The following is a 17,650-nucleotide window of genomic DNA, read 5'->3' as shown; positions in this document are numbered from 1 at the left end:
ATATGTTGAAGTTGTGCACCTGCTGTTATGGAATTCTTTGAGGATTTTTTTCTCATTTTTCCAAACTTTGGAACTTAGTAATTTTTCAGCAAAATTTTTGGAAGAGGGTACATGTTTAAAGTTATCAATTCCTCCTACAGTTTTCAGCCCAGATCCCTGAAACTTCACAGGCAGATTGCACATTAGTTGAAGTTGTGTACCTACTATTTTGGAATTGTCAGACTTTGGAACTTAGTAACTTTTCAGCAAAAATTATGAAAGACGGTACAAGTTTCGTGTAATCAACTCTTCTTACAGTTATCAACCCAGATCCCACAAACAACACAAGAAGATTACACATATTTATAGAATTCTTTGAAGATTTTTTTTTAATTTTTCCAGACTCTGCTGTTTTCTGTTCTTTGGTTGTCTCTTTGACACATTCCCCATTTCAATTCTCAATTTTATCTTGTCATTATTTGATAAAATTTATTCACAAATATTGCAATCCAGCCATTTGAGACTTTTTTGTTCAACAACTAATAAAAGCTTTTATGCCCCCGCCGTAGCGCAGGGGGCATTAAGATTTACCCTTGTCTGTACGTACGTCCCAAAGTTGGTTCTCTAACTTAAGTTTGCCTCAACCAAATGTTATGAAACTTATACAAAATGCTTATTACCACAAAACACAGATTAAGTTTGAACTTTGGTGGCATCACTTTAACCGTTCTAGGGTTATGCTCATTTACAAAAGGAAAAATTGCTGAATTTTTCGTTTCCGTTCTCTAACTTAAGTTAGCCTCAACCAAATGTTATGCAACTTATATAATACTTATTACCACAAAACTCAGATCAAGTACAAATTTGGGTAGCATCACTTTTACCGTTCTTCAGTTATGTCCCCCATGGACACATTCCCCATTTATTTTTATACGACCGCAAAAAAATTTTGTGGTCGTATATTGGTATGACGTTGGCGTCGTCCGGCGTCGTCGTCCGAAGACACATTGGTTTTCGCACTCTAACTTTAGTTTAAGTGAATGGATCTTTTTGAAATTTGACCATAAGGTTAAATACCACAAAAGGAAGGATTGGATTGATTTTGGGGGTTATGGTACCAACAGTTAAGGAATTAGGGGCCAAAAAGGGGCCAAAAATAAGCATTTTCTAGTTTCCAGACAATAACTGTGGAACGGTGTATGGATCTCTCTGAAATTATACATCAAGTTTCCATACCACAAAGGGATGGTTAGGATTTGCTTTGGGGGGTTACTGCTCAAACTGTTTAGGAATTAGGGGTAAAAAAGGGGGAAAAACAAGGTTGTCCTGGTTAATGGACAAAAACTTTAGTACAAAACATAATTTAAAGCAGTGTAAGGGAGATAAATCAAATACATCATTGAAATTATCTCCCTTACACTGCTTTTAAATTATGTATAAAGTAATGGTTAATGAACAATTAAGATAATTTAAAACAGTGTAAGGGAGGTAATCCAAATACAACGTTTTAGTTACTTCCCTTACACTGCTTTTAAATTATGTTTAAAGAAATGCATATTTATAAAGGAAGACCAGTAAAAATATCTGCAAATGTTGCGTCTTTTTTTTTTACAAAAAAAATCCATATGAAAGATTTGACACTATATTTTTATTAATTCTATTATAAAATAGATTAAGTTAGCACTATGGTAAATTTAAATGGGTAATTATGGTTGCCAACTCCATTGGAAATTTGAATTGAGATTATGACCATATCTTGAGGGAAAGAATTTTTTTGGGGAAAAAAGGGGGGGGGGGGGATAAAAAGAAATTGTGGGGGGTCAATTTTTTCTCATTTCAGATTTCAGAAATTAAAAAGAATTATTCTTCAAATATTATTTTTTTTTCAAATTTCAAATATTGAAAAATTTCAAGAAGTAATCTTTAATTGCACAGTATGGCGCATTAGATTTGTAAAATCTTTGATCACATTTATTAATTTGTTATGCCGAATCTAACAGTGTATTTCGATTTTTAATTTTGGGTCCAGTTTTCAAATTGGTCTACATTAAGGTCCAAAGGGTCCAAAATTAAACTTTGTTTGATTTTAGCAAAAATTGAATATATGAGGTTCTTTGATATGCTGAATCTAAACATGTATTTAGATTTTTGATTTTTGGCCCAGTTTTCAAGTTGGTCCAAATTGGGGTCCAAAATTAAACTTTGTTTGATTTCTACAAAAATTGAATATATGGGGTTCTTTGATATGCTGAATCTAACCATGTATTAAGATTTTTTATTTGTGGACCCCGTTATCAAATTGGTTCATATTGAGGTCAAAAGGGTCCAAAATTAAACTTTGTTTGATTTCATCTAAAGTTGAATTGATATTCCAAATCTAACCGTGTATTTAGATTTTTAATTTTGGGTCCTGTTTTCTAAATTGGTCTACATTAAGGTCCAAAGGGTCCAAATTTTTTTTTTGATTTTAACAAAAATTGAATTCTTGGGGTTCTTTGATATGCTGAATCTAAACATGTGTTTAGATTTTTGATTATGGGCCCAGTTTTCAAGTTGGTCCAAGATAGGGTCCAGTATTTAAACTTTGTTTGATTTCAACAAAAATTGAATATATGGGGTTCTTTGATATGCTGAATCTAAACATGTATTTAGATTTTTGATTATGGGCCCAGTTTTCAAGTTGGTCCAAATTGGGGTCCAAAATTAAACTTTGTTTGATTTCAACAAAAATTGAATATATGAGGTTCTTTGATATGCTGAATCTAACCATGTATTTAGATTTTTTATTTGTAGGCCCCGCTATCAAATTGGTTCATATTGAGGTCAAAAGGGTCCAAAATTTAACTTTGTTTGATTTCATCAAAAATTGAATTATTGGGGTTCTTTAATATGCCAAATCTAACCGTGTTTTTAGATTTTTAATTTGGGTCCCGTTTTTTAAATTGGTCTTCATTGAGGTCCAAAGGGTCCAAAATTAAACTTAGTTTGATTTTAACAAAAATTGAATTCTTGGGGTTCTTTGATATGCTGAATCTAAACATGTGTTTAGATTTTTTATTATGGGCCCAGTTTTCAAGTTTGTCCAAGTTGGGGTCCAAAATTAAACTTTGTTTGATTTTAACAAAAATTGAATATATGGGGTTCTTTGATATGCTGAATCTAACCATGTATTTTGATTTTGGACATTGGACCATAATAGGTAAATTAAAAAAATTCAAGTTCTTAGACCACATTCTTTCTGTGTCAGAAACCTATGCTGTGTCAAATATTTAATAACAATCCAAATTCAGAGCTGTATCAAGCTTGAATGTTGTGTCCATACTTGCCCCAACTGTTCAGGGTTCGACCTCTGCGGTCGTATCAAGCTGCACCCCAGCGAAGCATTTTATTTAATTTTTTCTACTAAAAATCTGCTATTATGGCATTTATTCAAATATCTAGTTAATTTACATCCTATAAATTCCAAGTGTTAGACTTCTTGATGTCTTCTACAGTTTAATGTGTTGTTGAGCTGTTAAACTCTGTGATATGGTGTATAGAGTATATGAGTAGCATCTGTTGACAAGGGGTAATCACAAGAACATTCCATTTCCACACCAAACACACCACATCTCTATTAACAAATATTAATCTTGCAGTTATTTTTGTGAAAATCTGTCAGAGCAGTATGTTTTAGTGAACAGATCTCAGTACATTTCTGATGGATAAACGAATTAAGGTAAATGTAGATAAGACAGCAACCAAACAAACATCAAATATATCAAATCAGTTTGAAGATCTATTTAGTATAATAGTAGATAAATATGGTATGATTTTCAGTGAGACAACTACCCACCAGACACCAAAGAAAAAGGACGTAAACTTTGTAAGGTCACCTTCACGACCTACAACAATAAGAAAAACCCATACTGTACATGTACAATAAGCCATTAAGGATAATGTACCCCTGTGTTGCTTCAATGCTAAACATAAAAAATCTGCAGTCTTCTCAATTATACTCCTATATTTGACACTTTGGTGCTTAATAGATAGAGGATTATTGTATGCCGTACTAGCAATGATTCCCTAAAAACAATTATATCAATAAAGATATTGGTTAAAACAGGTATTAAAAATTGACTTGTTTACCTTCTAGGGTGCCCTCAACTTTAGTCACTCGGCAAGAGTTTTTTTGGACTGGAAAGGTTGTTTAGGACTTTTTGTAGACAATAAACCCTAACACATCATGGACTAACAAGAAAGTAATCTATGTTCACAATTTTATAATGAAAATCTCTGTTATAAAGTGCGTTTTTTCCAAAAATCTTGGCTTAATTTACCAACAAATCTTGAATATTTAGAATTCACAGGCCTACAGAAGGGGTTGATTAACCCTAAAGGCCTGGGCATGACCTATTTATTATGAAAACGATGAAGGAAAATAATGAATGGCAGACAACAACAAACAACAACCATTTAGTCATAGGGTCCTGACAGCACAAAATACCAACAAACTGTAAAATTAGTTGGAATGACTTTGACACAAAAATCTGTACTCAGCTCAGAAAACTAACAAAAAGTCTAAAAACATGAAGTACTGATCTTAGAGTACTCACAGTTACTGAAAGCTATTTCAAAGTCAACTCCAACTAATGATTAAACCTGAGACAGAAATACGAATCGGTAAACATCCACCTGATTTAGGGAATATACAACATAAACAAATTATAAGTAGTCTTACCTATAAATAAAGGTTACCCTACAGACCAGAGAAAACTGACCTTATAAAAGAGATAATCCTTGAATTGTGATTCAAAATGCATAGGTATAACTACAAGGGGACAAGATGAGGGTAACATGACAAGACAGGTTTTTCGCCTGATAGAGTAGACCTTAAAAGCACTGACTTTATCAACAGGATTAAGATCATAATTCAAAGCAGTATAACAATATATATTTGGTTATGTTTTCCTCTATTGAATACATATATGTAGGACTCAAATCTAGGGTGGATTCCAAATCTATGGCAGATTCCTAATCTATGGCAAATGTGACGTCATGTCATCCCAAATCTATGGCAGATTTTTTACAATCCTAATCTATGGCAAGATTTGTAATTTCCTAATCTATGGCGGATTTTTGTTGTTTCCAAATCTATGGCAAATTTTGGGCAAATGAAAAACAATGCAGTCCATATACGACTAATGACTTGTCTTAAACAAGTGGAAATGTACGACAATTTGAGCATGAAAATAAACAGTTGTGAAATAAACATTCCATAATGTTCAACCAAATGGTGATGGCAATCAAAACAATTTCGTAAATCATGAATTCATATACCTTAATACGGACTTCAAGATTGAAATAATGGTACCTGTTTAACCCATTAATTAAATCAACTAGTAAGTCCCTTATAACAAACAAGAGGGCATTTTTTTTAATAAAAAAACTAAAATAAAGATAAACAGTTTGAATTTTCACATATTTCTGTCATCGTTAGTACATCTTTTTTTATTTGAGGACGATTTAAATCAAATTGGTATCCGGTAATTTTATCTTTCCCTTCATAAACTTTGGCATGCAGCCGTAGACGGTAAAATATTTTTAAAATATTCGGTACCGGTTAAACAGCTGTGCCCTTATTCATCGCGAGATTCGGCCGGTACAGCACATTTTGCCCTTCTTCCGGATAATAGGTCACATCTTCATTTAAACCATCCGCAAATTGTTGTAGAGAGAAATACCTTCAACTGGACTGGTGTTCAAATCTCTGGGTTCCGCCATCGTTAGCGGCGGCGACGATTTTATATGGCGTTATTCAATTGTGGCGTTATATGTTACTCTTTTTCCCAGAAAATTACGCAATTTCAAAATCTGCCATAGATTTGGAGAAAACAAAAATCCGCCATAGATTTGTTTTGTTTGACGTTTGTAACGTTACATTTGCCATAGATTAGGAGTCTGCCTTAGATTTGGAACCCACCATAGATTTGAGTCCTACATATATAATCAATTTGAGACTTTTTTGTTCAACAACTAATAAAAGTTTTTATTGTTAAGCATTAAGATTTACCCTTGTCTGTACGTACGTCCCAAAGTTGGTTTCCGTTCTCTAACTTAAGTTTGCCTCAACCAAATGTTATGAAACTTATACAAAATGCTTATTACCACAAAACACAGATTAAGTTTGAACTTTGGTGGCATCACTTTAACCGTTCTAGGGTTATGCTCCTTTATAAAAGGAAAAATTGCTGAATTTTTCGTTTCCGTTCTCTAACTTAAGTTAGCCTCAACCAAATGTTATGAAACTTATATAATACTTATTACCACAAAACTCAGATCAAGTACAAATTTGGGTAGCATCACTTTTACCGTTCTTCAGTTATGTCCCCCATGGACAACATAAACAAATTATAAGTAGTCTTACCTATAAATAAAGGTTACCCTGCAGACCAGAGAAAACTGACCTTATAAAAGAGGTAATCCTTGAATTGTGATTCAAAATGCATAGGTATAACTACAAGGGGACAAGATGAGGGTAACCTGACAAGACAGGTTTTTCGCTTGATAGAGTAGACCTTAAAAGCACTGACTTTATCAACAGGGTTAAGATCATACGAATTCAAAGCAGTATAACAATATATATTTGGTTATGTTTTCCTCTATTGAATACATATATAATCAATTTCATTACCAATAAAAGACTATTCAAATATGTTACTACAATGCTCAATTGATTACCATTAGAAATAAGATTATTTTAAAGGATCAATAAGTTTATACAGATCATATTTAAATCTATAGGCTCTATAAACAACATCACCATACACACCAAGGGCTATTCCATTAAAATGTATGTGGGAGGGTAGGAAGGGAAGTTTAATTATTCAATGTGGGTCATGGGTCTTTTTTCAGTATGCATCTATTACCATTATGCAAAATTATCTAAACAATGGTTCTTGGTTGTAGGGATATTTTGAAAGTCCCTTCCTACCCTCTCACATACATTTTAATGGAATAGCCCTAAGATGTGGTATTCCTTTTGCAATAAGGCTTCTACAGGTACAGCCAAACTTCCAAACTAAATATAAATGTAATTTTTGGTAACAAAAGTTTCTGACTAAATAGTTTACCATGATTAAAAAAAGGGCTTCAATATATACAAATTATTAGCCACAACTAAACATGGTTCTATCTATGTTCATACTTTCCTTTTGTTTTGATTTTTATACATTTTCAGCCTGTATTTTTATTTGGTTTTGATCCATATTTTTAGTTGGTTCTCCATTCAACTAATAATTTTTTAGCACACCAGCCTATCTCGGTCATAAGAGTTATTGCCGTCAATATTATTTGGTGTTAGTCTTACCACGTCTCTCATAAAATATTAAATATTTTATCTGAAGCTACAAGGCCAATTGAACCAAACTAGTTCAGATTATAATTTGTGTCCTAGATGAAGTTCCATATACATATGTGGCTTCTAACATAATCATTTTTAAAAATCCTGAAACAAATTCTACGCTTTAAAGTATAGAGCAGAATGCCAAATGTTGAAATAGATAAATTTGACAAACAATCTAAGAAAAAATGAAATGACTTAATTTCTATCAAACATTAGTGAACTTTTATTAAGAACTATGAAATAGGAATTTTACATGACAGAGATCTGTATTAACAATGAGTTCTGTAAAAGAGATTTTTTTAAAGAGTAAATATTCATATATTTACTTATAGGAAAAAATTGTAATCACTTTGTACACATTTATTTCCAGTATCACTTTTTTGGGGGGAGGGGGGGGGGGGGGGGGTGGTGGGTGGGGGGGTGGTTGGTATTCATTAACATCCTGTTTTGGGCATGGTTATTTTTTGGAGGGATTGGATTGAAACTTTGGATTCAATTCTTTCCTTGGACACCAGCCTCTTTAACAGGATGTAGCCAGACATGTTTGCGGGCGCGCCAACCCTATGCTTTATTACAAAGGCACTGGCTACGATTACCCGCAAAAAGTAACAATAAGAAATAATTAGTATCTCAATTGTTTGAAAAAAACATTGAGATACTAGTTATTTTTGCACTTGATAACCCCATCCAACTCATTTTTGGGGGCAGGAGTTTGATATATGAAATTTACACATTTTGATCATTCATTTGATATACGTCAACCTTACCGTAGACGACAATTAATTTTTTGACCTCAAGGTCCCCACCCAACCCATTTTTGGGGAACGTAGATTTGACATTTGAAATGTACGCTTTATGGACTTTCATTTGATATGCGACAACCTAACCATCTTAGAAGTTTTAATTTTGCACTAAATGACCCATCCTTCTCACTGGAAAGAAAAGGTGGTTTGATATTTTGATTTTTGAATAGAGCTCATTTAGACAGACGTTCAATTTGCTATACCGAATGACCGCATTTGGCAAAGTCTTAAAAAGTTGTGAAACTAATAAGTAAATGCAAAACATGAAAATTTCAAATTGCTTTTTTTTTGTTTTTCGTTGAATGTTTTTGGTAATTAGTTAAACATATAACCATCACTACAAACCAGTAAAAGTCTGAAATGGCCTATATCTGTACTCGACTGTACTGATTTTTACTCGACCAGTCTGAATTGGTCTGAATTTTACTCGACATTACTCGACCCAGTCTTAACCATACTCGACTGTACTGATTTGTACTTGACCCTTATCTTTGCCATTGAAAATAGTCTGAACTATTACTCGACCAGTCTGAAGCAGTCTTAACCCATTCTCGACCTGTACTCGACCTATTTTTTTCAGTCTTAACCATACTCGACCAAAGGTCTGAACAATACACGACTAGTCTGAACCTTACTTGACCAAATAACCTCTACTTTTTCTAAATTTTAACTGTTAAAATAAATTTCTTTTTAACTTACATGACAACAGCCGCAATAAAATAAAAATATATTATAAAAACAGATTTTTACATTCTTACATGATTTTCAGATTTATCGAATAGAGATAGTTAAATCAAATTATCTTATATAATAATTTAATTATATTAATTTTAAAGTTTTAGAGTTTTGTTAAAAAAAGATTTTCTTTTACCTAAAAACCCCACCTATACTGAGGGTAATTAAACCTTATTAAGGTGCTTCTTGTTTGGCATGTGTTTTTTGTTTTTTAAATTAATTTTCATAAATTCCTAAATAAAAACTACATAGGTTTCATGGTTACATACAAAAAATGTACAATTGTTATATAATTATCTTTTTAATGAGGTAACTACAGCCAACAAAATCACTGAAATTGTTTAACTTTATTTTAGAAATATATCTATTATTATAATTTGGGATATTATATACAATATATATCAAAATGGGATAAAAATTAAAGAAATTTATAAAATTGTTCTTCTGATTAGTGGTGAAGTATAAAGTAATACCTCCTGCTTGGGGCAAACTCATGAAAAAGATCACACCTTGTCAGAGAGTATTAAATTCTAAATAATATTCATTCAAAATTGCAACATCCTGTGAAATTTAAATCGCAAGGCCTTTTGAATTCACTAGATAAGTAATACACGAGTTTAAGAAAAATCGGGCTTTCTTTTTACCTGTAAAACACACATGTACTGAGGTAATTAAACCTTATTAAAGTGCTTCTTGTATTCCATGTCTTAAATTTTGACAAAAATTATTTAAATTTAATTGAAATAAATTTTTACTGTAACTTTGGAACACATTTCATTTTTTAAATGTTTATCACAGGATTACTTTGGAAGTTCTATTATCATGATTATATTAAATTCTTGGTGTCATTTTTTAAATTTATTAAGTTGCTTTATATGCTATTTTATATATATTTTAATAAAAAAAAATGTCCACTGCATTATTAACTAAACTCAACTGACACCATAAATCTATACGAGGCTTTAGTTAATGGTGAAAATTGTCCAGTAACCATAAAATATATCTGAAACATTCAAAAAATTTTGAATAACATTGAAAATACTAGTCACAATTTAGTTTTTAGATTATTGGATCAGCTTGTTTTATTTTTATTTTAAAGGTGATATATATGTATGTATATAAGTGTTGATGAATATGGTGATGAAGTTATATTATGTTTATTGTGAAATTTTGGTTTCAATGCTATATTGAATACATTTTTAATTTTAACATTTCTTTTTAACTGACATGACAAATTGTTGTTCAAATTTCTAGCCAGGGGAAATAGCTGTTGTTAAAAACAGTTCCTAAATTGATGAAATACAATAGATAGATACAAAAAATAGGTCTAGGTTGGTTAAGACTTGGTCGAGTATGGTTCAGACTAGGTCGAGTATGGTTCAGACTAGGTCGAGCATGGTCCAGACGCGTATAAAATGGTTAAGTACTGGTCGAGTAAGGGTCGAGTACAAGTTCAGACTGTTAAGTATGGTTCAGACTACAATCGAGTATTATCAAGTAAATTTCAGACCAATTCAGACTGGTCGAGTAAAAATCAGTACAGTCGAGTACAGATATAGGCCATTTCAGACTTTTACTGGTTTGTAGTGCATGATAAACTGAAAATGTCAGGTGGCTAGCTGTTGTTGATTCAGGAATACAAGCCCCCGCTCGCAAAATTTCAAACTGTATTATCTCTAAAACCACAACAGATGTCTCAAATCTACTACGTGAAAAATGATCTGCAGTTAAAGTACAACACTGTAACAAAAAAAAAATAACAAAAAAAAAAAAAATGGGACAATTCCAAAGTTCATCAAGGTCACAATGAATAATCAAATATATGATGCAATACCAAACTTGAGAACCGGAAGTCGTACAGACATGAGACTACCTCCATTCAACTCAGAACCACTTTGAAGGTCAATGTAAAATTTCATCTAGACCTTGACATTGATCTCAAATTGAAGGTCTTGAAATACTGATCGTTTTTGCAATTTATAGTAGGTTGATATATGTTACATTTTCAAAGATATACACAAAATATTATACTTTTAACAATTATCTCCTCGTAACTTTTGAACGGATGGTCGGCCAGTTTTGAGCCTAATGTATAAAAAAAAATTCGAGAGGAACATTTTTTACACTGCAATGTATGCACCTATCTCTAATCGTTTTCTTATTTTGTAAGCTTGAAATTTTAAGCGTAATTTTTTTTGCACTAATTGACCTTTTGCCTTACTCGAAATGTAAATTTAAAAAAAATGTGTATAATATTTCAAGGGATAACTCAATAATTGTTTATGTTTATTAACATTTTCAAATGGATTCTATTTGTATTCTTTTTTCAAGAAAAATGCAAATAAAAGAAATTATTTCAAGGGGATATAACTCTCAAAGAGGATAATCTTATCTTACCTTATCTGGTAAAACTTTATACTAAGATCTAACTATTGTCAATAAAAGGTCATGATATGTCATCTGGTTATAGTTCATGATGAGGTCTATCGATGGTTCAAATCTGGTCATGATAACTTCAATTGAAACGGGGAGAGGCCATATTAAAAAAATCTTGGAAGAAAAAAAAAAGAACATTAGAAAAACACTAAGGTCTTTCCTCACGTAGGTTTTATTAATTATTGTTACTTCCGAGACTAATTTACGAAATTTATTTCAGGACAGGTACTCGATTTCAAATTTACAGGTAACAATAAAATCATTTTCATTGTTACCTGCAGTTATTGTCAGTACCCGCAAAATATATTCAGTTAGGCACTAATATCAAAGATGTTTGATTCGCGAGCAATCTTATTCAGAAATAAATTAAAACAATTAAATTATGATGTAAAACATTAACATGTTAAACTTCCAGATGTATTGACCAATCTGACGTTCACTTTTGCTAAAGAGGGTCTATTAAAACAACTCTCTATTCTTATTCAAAAGAACAATTTGTTTCAGTTGAGAAATTTCCTACGAAATTACTCGACGAGAACATTATTTCAATCGGATCAACAAGAATGTTTTGAATAAGTCTTGGAAAACGCTCTATTAATCAAGAAATCGCTAGAGAAGGACATAGCAGAATTAAACTGTTTAGTGTGCATATATATGGATCCATAGTTTTCGACGGGTGTCTTGAGTTGTACGACCGTTGAAATATGTTGGCCTCAAAATGCCACTTATAGCTTCATCTTGGACACCAAACAAATAGCTAAAAGAATTCTAAGTATATATAATAAACTCTTCATAGATACCAGGATTGAAATTTTGTATTTGCGCCAGACGCGCGTTTCGTCTTCAAAGGACTCATCAGTGACGCTCGAATAAAAAAAAGTTGAAAAGGCCAAATAAAGTACGAAGTTGAAGAGCATTGAGGACCAAAAATTCCTAAAAGTTTTGCCAAATACAGCTAAGGTAATCTATTCCTGAGGTAGAAAAGCCTTAGTATTTCAAAAATTCAAAGTTTTGTAAAGAGTTAATTCATAATTATGACCATATCAATGATAATTCATGTCAACACAGAAGTGCTGAATACCGGGCTTGTGATACCCTCGGGGAAATAAAAACTCCACCAGCAGTGGCATCGACCCAGTGGTTGTAAATAAACTCTTCATAGATACCAGGATTGAAATTTTGTATTAATGTGCTTTCAATTTATCAATGCTAAGTTCAATAAATAATTTTCTATTCATATACATTTGTTAAAATATTGAAATACAACGTATACGGAACATTGACACGAAGTCAGTCCAAAGTATCCTGATGCTACACACAAAAAAGACATAAATTGCAAATCTAAAATTTTGCAGGGAACAATAAAAAATGATATTAATGCAATGTCCGTATGGAATCTGGTCCTTGTTTGGATGTGCATTTAGTCAATTAGTCTCGGAAGTAACAATAATTATTTCTTATTGTTACTTTTTACGGGTAGTCGTAGTCAGTGCCTATTACAAAAGTTAATAATAAGTTCTTTCATAGTAGTTAAGGAATTAGACAAAAGCACTGAAGGATAAGTTATAGAACACTCACTAGAGGCCGAAATGAAACATATTTTACGTTTTATTTTTTGTGTAGTTAAGGTAACCAATACATAGAAGGGACCTTCAAATGTTCAGAAGCGGCCATAAGCTTAGATGTGGTAATGGCATGATGTTAACTACTAGTATATGACTTTGTGGAGCGCACGGACCTGGATGCAGAAAAATTTATAATATCATTCTTAAGAAAACCAGTGTTGTACTTACGTCATACCAACAAGCACACATCGTCCTGAGAGTATTTGTAGTTTTCTTAATCCTGAAATTAGCATATGTAGTACGTACCTTTTTATTAATTATGAATTATTTTCAAAATGTGATATTTGAATATGCACAATATTCATACATTTTTTAAAAGTAAGAATCAAGATATTTTTAATGAGGGTTTTCTATGTTAAGGTTCATGTGGACCCTTCGTCTAAAATGGCTGCATTTTCACCACAAAATTTACTCTGAGTACAGACAAACCTGTGCATCTGGAAAGGTTTTAAGGCATAGCATGCCCTAGATAAATAAAATTCAAATATATTTTATGTTTATGAAAATTAAAAACTTAACCGGATTTTGCAGTGCACTTTTTTTCATTCCACCAGAAGGTGCCAAAATAAACAAAGTTGGGAAAGAGGTTTGAGAACTTCCCCACAGGTAATAATTGAAGTGAACTGTTTTGATTGACATGGACAATAGATGGACAATAGATACCTGACAATAATTGGTGATTTAAACTGTGTACCTGAGTGGACCATATCAAGTGAAACTCAACTGTTTGTTAATTTTATCATCTTCTGCAGGGACGAAAAAAAGTGCACTGCTAAATCCAGTTAAGTTTTAAATTTTCTAAAACATACAATGCATTAGAAGTTTATTTATCTAGGGCATGCTATGCCTTAAAACTTTTCCAGATGCGCAGGTATGTCTGTCCTCATAGTAAATTTTGAGGTGAAAATGCAGCCATTTCAGCCAAAGGGTCCACATGAACCTTAATATACACAAACTAACTGTAAAATAATTTGATTACATCTTTAAAGAAGTTTTCTTACATGGATGTCATTTCCTTTTTTAATTTACCGTCGTGACTAGTTTTGTCTTTTTAATTAAGTAATAAGTAAAAGTATTGATACAATACCAGTTTGATTGACAACTGTAATGAAGGAACAATTAAACACAGATGACGGAGTAATAATCAGAATTGTATGTAGACCCTTCCTATTTTATATAGGATAGATGTTCGAACATATCCTATACTAATGTACTGAAATGTCCAGTTCCCTTAGTCAGGATTGATCTTTTCATGTTAATATATTTATATCAGTAGATTAAAGAGCTCTAACAAGGTCATGTTGTATGTTCATTGTATATACAAACCCGACTTTAAATAAAGATTCCTTTACTATACGTTACTTTAGGATCGAATCCGGGACCGTCAGCACTGTAGCCGTCGGTCTTAGCCACTAGAGCACGAACACAATCAAAATACAAGTGTTGTCCACTTTACTTGTAAATCTGTGGAACAATCATTTAATCTACAATTCAGGTTACAATGATAAGTGGAGGTATGTGTATGTATCAATATAGGAAATTTATTGTTTGTAACGAAAACTAAGCCCATTCTAACAAACAAATAGAAAGATTACTGCAGAATTTTTTTTATTGGTGAAAACCGGCGTCTGGAAAGTATGAAACCAAGCTCAATAAAAATCCCTTGAAAATTCCTTAGGAGAGAAAACATGAATATAGAAATGCCTCTGAAAACAACAATTTTTTGGAGATAACAAATAAAGATTTTAGTTTCAAGTCTCTATATCCATTGGTCACATGTTTACTGTGAAACTTTCAATGATTTAATAGGTAATTTCTATTGTTTGAAAAAGAATAAAAGTTTATACTTGAAACTGAACCTAATTTGATGAAAATATCAAATTGCAATTTAAAAGTAGTTATGCAAATTTAGTTACTCGCCTTTGTAGACTCTATTAATCTTGTTCCATTTACTGAAAACTTTGCTAATCTTTCTAAAAATCTACAGGAACGTAACTAAAAAGTATTCAATAGAGCTCTATCAAGTTTTTCTTATCCATCACCACTATAATGGAAGAGTAAAATATGAATGAAATTATGCACATCATTCGCCAAATCTTTCCACTAGGGATTTCAGATCACTTTGATATCAGTTCTTACCAGGCAAAAAAAAACTTTTTTCAATTAAGATGTTTAAAGTATACTGCTATGACCAAAGAAATTTTGATATACTTTTTAAATTAACATGTTTAAGAAGAAAGTGGGTTATCAAAATACTGGAGTGTATTAAAGACTTAGGCATTTTCTCACCCTTTTCTGAATTTTTTTAACTCAAATAACTGTATATGTGCTTTAGATGTTTTTATGGCAACTAAATACGCATTTTTTATTATATTATAATTAAAATATAAGTCATTCAACATTAGCTACGTGGTAAGCACCCACCACACAATTTTATCGTATCACACAATTAGATTAATCCCTTTCATTTGACTTGTATCAAATAGAATATTTTCATTTTCTTATTATCACTTTTTCAACAAATATATACACATGAAAGCTATGCCGTTACGCGACCAAACGTGCGGTCATATGATTTTACCCCTGTTCGTCCGTTCATCCCATGCATAGTATATGGATTGTCTGGCTAATTCATTTTCAGTTTTAAAGGTAGAACAATTTTTAATTATGCAGGGTATCATATTATCAGGATTTGGATTTTCTTGGAATTTTCCAATAATGACTAATGACAGTATGATGGACGTTTTTTTTTTTTTTTTTTTTTTTGGTGATATTGAGCATGTAGGGTATATGTGTTTCTCCAACAGTTTTCAATTTGAACGTGTGCAAAATGTTAGTATGTATACTTAAGGGGTATATATTGTCTGGACTTTTACTTTCTTTACTAAAAGTTTCCAGAAAATACAGAATATATAACTATTTCATTTTTTTGTGAAATTATGAGCGTGGGGTATATCAAATACACCTCTAACTGAAGCTACAACTTTTAATTTGTGGTGATTGTTTGTACATATTTTATTGTATGCATATTGTCAGAATTTTAATTTTCTGTAGAAATTCCACACATGACAGAATCATGAACTAGATAAATCTTTATGGCCTTGCGATATCAAGAAGTTTACGTTTGTCATTACACCATTAAATTAAAGGAGGAGGTTCACGAAGGACAAGAATTAACCCGAAGATTTCAATGTTTGTTTAATAGAGCCAACATACTAAACATACTAAATTTTGTAGACAGCAGATATTACTATCAATACAAAATAACCTTTTTGCATCTCACATTAACATTTTCGATGTTAAGACCCTTTAATTATGCATTATTTGTGTTGAAACGTCTGTTATGGTACATTTTCCCCATTATTTACAAAAGGCCACCTCTGATCTAAAAAATGGTGTGTCTTAGGAGTGAATACTGTGGCACCTTAAGCTTTTGGTTACAAAATATTTTGGATCGTAGGTTGCGGCCAAGGTTTTCATAAAGCTTATAGGTCCGCAAAATGCAAATAATCATTGTATTTTGAACAGATATATCATGTTAAAGAGGGGTATTTGCGAAAAATACCAGTCGAGAGAATGTTAAATTTCGCGAGCCGTAAGGCGAGGGAAATTCATTCTCAAGACTGGTATTTTTCGCAAATACCCCTCAAGAACATGCTATATCTGTTTAATTACACCGAATGTTAACGTTCAAAAACGCATTGATGATCGTGACGTTACAAGCGTCCAGTCGGATAGAGTATTTTTTGGCAAATACCACGGCAGAGAGGGTAAAAAAGGCATATCCTTTTTGCATATACCCCGGCGGCGTTAAAAAATGAACGATATTCATTTGATAACAGTAAATTGGTGAAAAATACACATTTGTCTATAACATCATACGAATTTTTTACACTAAAAATAATTAGTTTCAATATGTGCTTTAAACTTATTCTAAAAGGTTACCAATTCAACACTGTATTAGATATTTGAATATTGTTTTTATTGGTATTAATATTGATTTTGTAATCAGTAAATTAAAATCAAACTAAATATTATTGTTTTATACATATATGCACATTTATGGCTCTACAATATGTCGATACCTGTATCTTGGCATTACACAAGGTATTGTTTTTTTCTGACTGTTTATGACGTATTTACACTAAACCCATTGGATGTTGGATGTGTACTGATTGATAATTTAGTCTTAGATGCATGAATTTTTTTATTAGTTGTTATTTGATTTGAACTAGCTGTCAGTAACTGTGAGTACTCTCAGATCTGTAATTAGTGTCTTTTTGTTGTTTGGATGTACAAGTAACCGTCGACGTCCACTCTGTGTTTTTGTTAGATATATTTCTATTTGTATCAATCTGATGTGTTCAGCCTTTTTCAACTGATTTTTATAGTTTGTTCTTATGTTGTACTGTTACACCACTCTCCCAGGTTAGGGGAGGGAGTGGTTGGCGCCTTCAAACTAGTTTAACCCCGCCACATTCTGCATGTGCCTGTCCCAAGTCAGGAGCCTGTAATTCAGTGGATGTCGTTTGTTGCTGTGTTACATATTTGTTTTTCGTTCATTATTTTGTACATACATTAGGCCGTTAGGTTTCTCGTTTGAATTGTTTTACATTTGTCATTTCGGGGCCTTTTATAGCTGACTATACGGTATGGGATTTGCTCATTGTTGAAGGCCATACGGTGAA

The 17,650-nt window shown here is 32.1% G+C and overlaps 1 long non-coding RNA gene across 42 annotated transcripts in view; it reads right to left on the bottom strand.

Moving 5' to 3' along the window:
- LOC127703119 (uncharacterized) overlaps window positions 1–17,650 on the bottom strand; it is a 365,292-nt gene that overhangs the window by 32,627 nt on the left and 315,015 nt on the right. The gene's annotated exons all lie outside the window — the stretch shown is intronic.

Source organism: Mytilus californianus, unplaced genomic scaffold (genome assembly GCF_021869535.1).
Source record: "Mytilus californianus isolate M0D057914Y unplaced genomic scaffold, xbMytCali1.0.p SCAF_5, whole genome shotgun sequence".
Classification (NCBI taxonomy): domain Eukaryota; kingdom Metazoa; phylum Mollusca; class Bivalvia; order Mytilida; family Mytilidae; genus Mytilus; species Mytilus californianus.
Note: the sequence above shows the minus strand (reverse complement) of the source record. Positions and strands in the feature narration are given on the sequence as shown.